This window comes from Rhinopithecus bieti, unplaced genomic scaffold, assembly GCF_001698545.2.
Source record: "Rhinopithecus bieti isolate Rb0 unplaced genomic scaffold, ASM169854v2 scaffold_9373, whole genome shotgun sequence".
NCBI classification, from domain to species: domain Eukaryota; kingdom Metazoa; phylum Chordata; class Mammalia; order Primates; family Cercopithecidae; genus Rhinopithecus; species Rhinopithecus bieti.
The window spans coordinates 996,089-1,005,706 of NW_016806351.1; positions in this window are offsets into that span (position 1 = coordinate 996,089).

A 9,618-nucleotide genomic window follows, 5' to 3' on the forward strand; every position below is an offset into this window, starting at 1 on the left:
CAGGTCTAGAACTCTCTTCCCAATGACCCCAGAGCAGCCAGGGTACATTGGTTGGGGGATTCTACCAAACCCCTCACCACATACCTCAGACACCTGGTAGCCTAACCTGGAGAAACAACTTCCACCGCCATAGGCAGCACTAACAGGGAGCAATCGAATTCCCAGCAGTACCACATTCATCAAAGAGGCTGAAATCACAATACAAAAGCTCTAAACATTAAGTTAGTATTGAAACTACAGTCAAAAAAATTGGCCAGTGCAGGACAGTTCTCCATGTGACCTTGGATTGACCCAGTTCTCTTTCCTTTCTTCCCTGTAGGTCTTAATAATTGCCGTAGATTGTGCTGGGAATACAATACGGTGAGATAAGGAGGGACTGACTAGACTAGCCTGGGCCTGTTGCTCTTTCCTCTGGAAGCTGGATGTCCTTTAAAGCTTTAAGTCATTATTTCACATTGTCTCTGAGGTATATAATCCTGAACAGGCTGCCTTTAAGAGTCCTGGCTGGGCATGGTGGCTCACATCTGTAATCCCAGCACTTTGGGAGGTCAAGGCGGGTGGATCACCTGAGGTCAGGAGTTCGAGACCAGCCTGGCCAACATAGCGAAACCCCATCTCTACTAACAATACAAAAAAAAAAATTAGCCAGGTGTGGTGGCAAGCACCTGTAATCCCAGTTACTTGGGAGGCTGACACATGGGAATCACTTGAACCCAGGAGGTGGAGGTTACAGTGAGCCAAGACTCTACCATCGCACTCTGATCTGGGCAACAAGAACCAAGCTCCATCTCAAAAAAAAAAAGAGTCCCTCAGCTGTGGTGCAAGTGGGGAATACACAGCTGAGACTCGATTCCTATGCAGCTTTCTTGAGTCTTCAGGGACCAGCTCATCATAGATCATAGCACTCTTTTGTCCTTTACTGCCTACCTGTAAGTCACAAATCTGCTTTGTGTAACTTGTTGCATATGAGTATATTCTGTGTCCTGCGTTCAGACAAGTTGGTAAGCAGCACACAGTAAATCTGATCCACAAAACAGGTGCAACGAGCAGGGTCCCATCTAATATAATCATAGCTTATTTGAGAAGTAGGAGGGGTGATACTTCCTAGTACCCAGCCCAGGGGAAAGATGGCAGCCTAGGGGCATGGGGACTGAATATTTTTGGAGGAAGGAAGGGTGATAAGTGGGACATAGGTCTGCCACTTCCCACAGATGTGAATGAGATGGCTGCATGGATCAAGGCAAACAAAAGACATTGAGGAAATAGAGGAACATAGATCCCTTGGTTGGGGATATTTATTCGATTAACCTGTCATTCATGGGGGCAGAGAGTGAGGAAAGTGGGAACTCAACCAGGCCCTAAGGCACCTGAGAGAGAAGGAAGAAAGGGATCCTCAGATCTTCCTTGAGGCATCCGAGAAGGAATCAATACAGGTGATAAAGGGCTTCACATAAAGGGAGACTCATTATCTAAAGGACAGATATAGAGAAAGGCCAGGTATGTTTCTTTGATAAAAGGACATTGCAAATCCAATGTCTTGGGCTGAATGGCACAGTCAGAAATGGGACCAAGGTCTAAGGGTCCCCAAATGGAGGCCAAAGGCCTTATGTTTCTGTCAAAATAGGAAGGGAAAAGACAGAAATTCAGAGTTTTTTTTTTGTTTTTGATTTTTTTTATACTGGAGTCCACATAATATTTCCAGGTCCTCTTAGGGAGAAAAACTGGTGACATTGGAAGGTTTTAGAATGAATGCATTAACCAGTAGTGCTTTTCTACCATAGTGATATGGCTTTGGTTCATATTGGGTGCCAGTGACCATGGTTCTCACTTATGAGTGTATTATTGGCATTGATCCCCCTACTTCAGGTAGCACAAAAATCACCATTGCCTGAGGGAACATATTCTTCGACAGCTCAGAATTCAAGCCATAACAGTGGGGCATATCCTTCCTGCCACCTAAACTACCCAAGTCCCAATGGATTCTTTAACAAAAACAGTACTACATAGTAAATGGAGAATAGGACATTACTTTATTAATGCAGGACTACAACAAACTTTCCCTTCTAAGCAAGGTGTAAGGATCCATTGAATTCTCCTGTGGTGACCTGGGGCCCAGGACTCAGAGACATGCTTACTGACAGCATGGCATTGTCATGCATGCCCATGTGAAGAGACCACCAAACAGGCTTTGTGTGAGCAACAAGGCTGTTTATTTCACCCAGGTGCAGGCAGGCTGAGTCCGAAAAGAGAGTCAGTGAAGGGAGATACGGGTAGGGCCGTTTTATAGGATTTGGGTAAGTAGTGAAAAATTACAGTCAAAGGAGGTTGTTCTCTGGCGGGCAGGGACAGGGGTCACAATGTGTTCGGTGGGGGAGCTTCTGAGCCAGGAGAAGGAATTTCACAAGTTAATGTCATCAGTTAAGGCAGGAACTGGCCATTTTCACTTCTTTTGTGATTCTTCACTTGCTTCCGGCCATCTGGATGTACACCTGCAGGTCACAGAGGATACGATGGCTTAGCTTGGGCTCACTCAGAGGCCTGACAGGCATGGTTTACTGACAGCTCTGCCAGACCTACAACATGCACTGGACCACCATTCAGCCAGTGGATGGCTATCTTTTGACTGAGATTGGACATGGGCGTTCTGCCCAATGAGCCAAATTAAATGCAGTGGTGATGGCCATGCAGGCTACCCCTACCACATATCTTGCTACATTTTCAGGGACTCATGGGCCATTGCCAAAAGCCTAACCTTCTGATCCAGACAATGAAAATGGAGGGATTGGACTGTTAGAGGATCTCCATGTGAGGACAAGGACTAAGAAAAACAGCTTGTTGTCTGAAAAAGACAAATATATGTCAATCATATGTGTGCTGAGGCAACCATAGCCACACTAGAGAGGAATTTATGCCATCCTTTTACATAGCCCATGGGATTTTACTTGGACCAAGGAATGTTTTTTGCTACCCAAGCAACTAGAAAATGGGTGCACATTAGTGAAAAAAGATGGACTTTTTAAGTACATTGTTATCCTCAGGCCAATAGAGTTATTGAATAATGGCACTCACGAAGCAACTGAAGAAAGAACATCGAGATGTCCTGCTAGTGAGGGGGTAGCCCATCTGACTAGGGCAATAGGGACACTAAACACTACACACCAATACAAAGGAAACAGCACCACAATGCATATTGAGGGACACTGAGCTTGGTGGGGGTGGAGGTGGACTAGAAAGCCACCTGACTAGGCTGTCCATGCCTGTAAAGTATCCGTCTGTGTTCTCCACCATTCTTTTTCCTTTTTCCCGATAGAATATGTGTCCTGGGGATGAATTGCCGTTCACACTGCCATAGTACCCGAGAGGGGCCACCCTGTCTCCAATCTGGAGTTTATACTTTCCTTGAGTACCTCCCCTATAAGGGGATTCCGCAGGGTTGGAGGACAGGAGTAAGGAATGACAGACTGCTAGAGTCCCTCTAATGGTGCTGGATACCTCTGGTCCTTCGATTTGGGTGGATGACATTATGAGATATGCCAACTTTGTACTGGAGTGGATGATTGAGGCAGAAAGGTCTGAGTCAAGCAACAAGGGCAATGGGTGTCTGCAGAAGTAGCTTGGGAGTAAAACAGACAGACCAGGTTGCTACACCAACTCAGTCTAATTCTTATCCAATAGGTAGAGAACATCTGTGACCCTGGAAAGGGTGAGAGGTGGGCACAAATCTGTCAGTCTGCTTTTCCACAAGGATGGGGCATTAGAGGCCTGTGAGCATAATGACTTAGTGGGCTCTTCCAAAGCGTGACCACCATGGGTAACTTGACAAAGTGCTGAATGCTCCATCCACGACCTTGTTCTCTCATCGACTAGAATGATCCTTTTGTCTTGCCAGTCGTTAGCTCCAGCACTCCTAATGCCACAGAGTACAGTAACAGACCTTAAGTCCTAGCTCACTGAGTGAGTACCTAGCACGTGCCACCTAGGAATAATTCAAAGGTGCTATCTTTTAACTTAAATAACTTTGTGGCAAAATGTCATGACCACAACTAACAAATCTTTGGTGGGCAGGTGTTTTGATGCACCAGTCTCCTTTAATTACAGGGATATGTGTTCATGATGATGAAGAGAACAAGTATCGGAAGAGTGCTAGCCCTCTGCATAGGGGCTTTAGGATTGTATGGGGTAAACTGTATGAGGAAAACTCTGGCAATACTGCCATCAATGAAACTTGGCTAGTGAGTGCCAATACCTTCATCCTCATAAATAGTACCAGCCCAGAGGGCTACATTTTTATCTGTGGGCAATCTGGGGTGACTCAAATGTGGGGTGGGCAAAGTCATGCCTGGAAAACTTACAGATGCTGCAACATTGAGTGTGCTAGGGATGCTCCTAGAATTCACCCCCAAAATGAAGTGCTCCATTGACTCAGGAGCCTAATGCTGTATACCGGACTTACCAAAGACCTTACTGGATGTGTAACTGACTTTGGGTTTATGTCTTTTATGAGATCTTTGGTACCATACATAGGAGTTATTACTCATAAAAAAATGAAAAGAAATCTGTTCCAAACCATGGAAAATATTGCCTCCTCCATTGTCACTGTCTTAGAAGCCAAGGAAACATCTCCCAGCCCCACTCAGAAAGTTATTTTAAACAACAATTGTTCCAGACCTTATTTTTTATTTTATTATTTTTTGAGATGGAGTTTCGCTCTTGTTGCTCAGGCTGGAGTGCAGTGGTATGATTTCAGCTCACTGCAACCTCTGCCTCCCAGGTCCAAGCAATTCACTTGCCTCAGTCTCCAGAGTAGCTGGGATTATAGGCATGCACCACCATGCCTGGCTAATTTTGCTTTGTTTGTTTGTTTGTTTGTTTGTTTGTTTGTTTGTTTTTGTAGAGACAGGGTTTCTCCACGTTGGTCTGGCTGGTCTCGAACTCCTGACCTCAGGTGATCCACCCACTTCGGCCTCCCAAAGTGCTGGGATTACAGGCATGAGCCACCGTGACTGCCCCTCCATATTTTCTTTTAGCTCAAATGGGAAAAGTGTATACAATTGCCAACACCTCCTACTGTACTGGGATAAACATCTTAAGTATTGTAGAAACACAGGTAGAGGAGATCCAGAAGTAGACTCATTAGTTACAGACAGCGGGACCACCTGAAGAATCCTTCTTTAACCTCTTTGACAACCTCTTACCTAGATATTTGAGACCCAGGGCTAGATTACTACTGCAGAGAGGTCTTACTGTGCTGCTAGTGGTAGAAGTTCTCCTGGGACTAGTAAAGTGTATTCTGGCTATGACTCAACAATGTTTCTGACACTGACAGTGTCAGCCAAGGTGTTACATTGATCTGACAAGACAAACCTCCACCTCCAGATCTGGAGATTTCAATGGGCATATGAAATATACTAGCTTTTCTAAGGGAAATAGCTTGGTTGGAGAAGGAGACTGCAGGTCAACTTTCCAGGTGGCCTTGGACTGACCCAATTATCCCCTCTTTCTTGCTTGTAGTTGTCAAGAGCAACTGTAGTATATGCTGAGAATGTAATATCCCGAGACAGGAAAGAACTGCCTGAAACAGCCTGGGCCTTGTTACTGTCTCCCTTGACAGAGAGATGTTCTTCCAAACTTTAGGCCACAGTTTCCAATTGGCCCCAAGGTATGTACCTAGGGCAAGCTGTCTTCTGGGGTCCCTCAACTGTGGTACAAGTGGGGCATGCACAATCACTCCATCCACTTCAGGCACTTCACATGCACTCCATCCACTTCAGCAACTTTGTTGAGCCTTGGGCTACTGGCTCATAATGGACGGGCTCACATAGGTATCTGTTGTCTCTTGCTGTTTGTCTGTAAATGATACATCTGCTTTATGTAATTTGTTGCATATGAGTGTGTTCTGTTTAGCTGAACTCAGATAAGTTAGTAAGTAGTACACAGTGTACCTGCCCCACACCCAGGATGTACATGCTAAAGATAAACAGTGTGACTGCCTGCCAAAAGAAACAGTTTAAATAGAACTCAGAATTGCCTGCCATGATAGACAAAATGTCCAGAATATAATTACAAATCACCAATCATAAAAAGAACCAAGAAAATAACAACTTGAGTGAAAAAAGACAGTTAACTAACACCAACACCAAAATGCATCAGATGTTGGAATCATCTGAATATGATTTTAAAATATCTAGCAAAAATGTTTGAACATCAAATATAGTTATCTTAAAATATATAACAAAATAGCAAAATATTAACTAAACTTGAGTTGTAAAGAAAAAGAACCAAACGTAAATTATAAAAGCAAACAAACACAGTAACAGAAGTGAAAAATGTGTTGGATGGAGTCGATAGTATCATTGAGATGCGAGAAGGTAAAATCAGTGAATGTGAGGGCAGAATAGTAGAATTTAACCAATTTGAACAACATAAATAAAACAGACTGATAAATAAAATGAACAGAGGTGTAGGTATGTGTGGGGCAACAACAAAAGATCCAACATTTTGATTATGTGTACCAGAAAAGAAGTAAAATGAGGCTGAAAGAATACTTGAAGAAATAGTGCTTGAAAAAACCTCGAATTTGCAGAAGACACAAATGTATAGATTCAAGAAGCCTAAGATGCCCTATACAGAATAAACACATTTCAAGAAACATTTTGATTAAACTTTTAAAACTAAAGACAAAATATTTTATTTGGTAGTTTAGAAACATAAATCTATCATTTTAAAATTATAAAAGTCAGAAGTCTTAAATGGTTTACCTTAGGCTAAAATTAAGGTGTCAGCAGCACCGCTTTCCTTCTGGGGACTCTAAAGGAGAATACATGTTCTTGCCTTTTCCAGCTTCTAGGGGCTGTCTTCATTTCTTGTCTCTTGGCCCCTTTCTCCATTCCTTGTCTCTTGGTCCTTTCCTCCAGTACAATTAGCAATGTAGGATCTTTAAATATTTTCTACCACACTCTTCCACATTTAAAGGATCCTTGTGATTAAATTAGGCCTCCCTAGATAATCAAGTATGATCTTATTTTAAGGTCTACTGTTTAGCAAGCTTAATGTCATGTGCAACCTTAACACTTTCTTGCATTGTAACATAACATATTCGTATATAACATAGGATATCCTTCCTGACATAGAGAATAGGACAAGGACAGTCTTGTGGTGGGTTGCAGGGGGTGGGGGGGTGATTATTCTTCTTATCACAGTTAGCAAACAAAACTTTTGTGCCATGAAAACATGGAGGAAATAGCCTTATCCTTATTTTCTTCAGTCTTTCTCATCAAATAGATTTTAGATCCAAAAGAGAAGACTCAACATTGCTTTTAATTAAGTCTCAAGATGAACGAAGAGGCACTACGAGCTCTGGGCTCTAGGATTGGAGTAGATCTCTCTCCTAAACAATGAGAAAATTTAGGAAAGAGATTTTTAAATTACTCATAGATATCTTTGAGGATTATGGAGAACAGAAAAAGTTTTAGAAGACAAGAAATGGGCAGTGTACTAGGTTTTAAAGGAAGATAGATCTCATAAACTATAGGTGAATGAGTTTAACATTACTTCTGGAAGTAATTTTAAGAAGCATGAAAACAATAGTTTACAAGCACTTAAAAGAATATTTTGCAATCATGAAACAACATGGGCACACTGAGAACAAATTATATCGGAAAAATGATATTTCTTCCTATTTTTTGAATCTTTATCTTGTCCTTTTATTGTTAGTTGGCATGGAATAATTGTACATATTTACGGAAACAGAGTGATATTTTGATACAGATATACAATGCATAATGATCAAATCAGGGTAATTAGCATTTCAAACACGTCAAAAGTTTATCATACTTTTGTGTTGACAACATTCAAAATCCTCTCTACTAGCTTTTTGAAAATATGCCATAAATTATTATTTCCATACTACTATGCTATAGAGCACTACACAGAACTTATTCCTCCTATGTAGCTATAATTTTGTGTCCATTAACCAACTTCTCTCTATCCTCCCCTCACACATCCTTCCCAACATCTAATAACCACCATTCTACTCTCTAATGAGCTCAAATTTGTTTAGCTCCTGCATATGGGTAAGGACAGATAGTATAAATTTTTCTGTGTCTGACTTATTCCACTTAACATAATATTCTCTAGTCTTATCCATGATTCTGCAAATGAAAGAATTTCATTCTTTTTATGGCAGAATAGTATTCATATATATATGTATATGTATGTGTATATGTATATACCAAATTTTTTATCTATCCATCCATTGATGGACATTTAGCTTTCTATGTCTTGGTTATTGTGAAGACAGCTGCAATAAACATGGAGGTGCAGATGCCTCTTAAATGTAATGATTTCCTTTCCTTTGCATAAACACGTAGTAGTGGGATCTCTGAATCATACGGTATCTCTATTTTTGTTTTTTGAGAAACCACCATACAGTTTTTCAAAATACATGAAATAATTTAACTTCCCACCAACAGTGTATGAAAATTCTTCTTTTTCCACATCTTCATTAGCATTTTTTTTGTTTTGTTTTAATAGTAGTCATTCCAACTGTGGTAAGATGACATCTCATTGTGGTACAGATTTGCATTTTCATGATGATTACTGATGTTGAGCATTTTTCATATTCATGTTTGCTTTGTGCATGTATTTTCCCAAGAAATGTCTATTCAGATCCTTAACCCATTTTAAATTGGATTTTGTCTGTTTCTGCAGTTGAGCAGTTGAGTTGCTTGAGTTCCTTATATTTTGGGTTTTAGCCCCTTGTTGGATGAGTAATTCACAAATGCTTTCTCTCATTGTACAGGTTGTGTCTTTACCCTGCTGATTGTTTCTTTGCTGTTCAGAAACTTTTTAATTTCACATAGTCATGTTTATATATTTTGTTTTGTTACCTGTGCTTTATGGATAGACTCTTTGCCTAGCCAAAAGTCTAAAGCATTTCTCTATGTGTTCTTCTAGTAATTTAATTTTTCATGTCTTACACTTAAGGTTTTAATCCATTTTGAGTTTATTTTTGTATAAACTGAGTGATAGGGGTCTAGTTTCATTCTCCTGCATATGGATATCCAATTTTTCCAGAAGCATGTATTGGAGATTGTGTCCTTTCCCCAGTGTAGGTTGTTGACAAAACTAGAGACAAAGTCTTAAAAACAGCCAGATAGAAACAGTGCATCACCTATAGAGGAAAGCCAATGCAAATGAAAATACATTTTTTCATCTGAAAAAATGGAGGTCAGAAACAAATTACACAATATTTTTCAGGGAGTGAAATAAAAGAACTGCTAACTGTGAATGCTACAGATGTTGTAACTATGCTTCTGGAATAAAGGGAAATTATATTTTTTGAACTGTTTAAAATTTATTGTTAGCAAGCTTACCATTAAATGTTTACTAAAAACTGTTCTTCAAACAAAATAAAGAAAAAAAAGGAATTTTGAATATCAAGAAGGAAGGTATATTAATAGAATTAGCAGAAATATGAATACATCCAATACATGTTTTTTCCTAGTGAGTTTTATAAGTCATAGTTGATAATAGAAACAAAAATTATAACTCCTTTTGATACTAAAGGAAGTGATACTAGAAAGTATAGAAGATAAAGGAAAATAAATATAAGCTGAG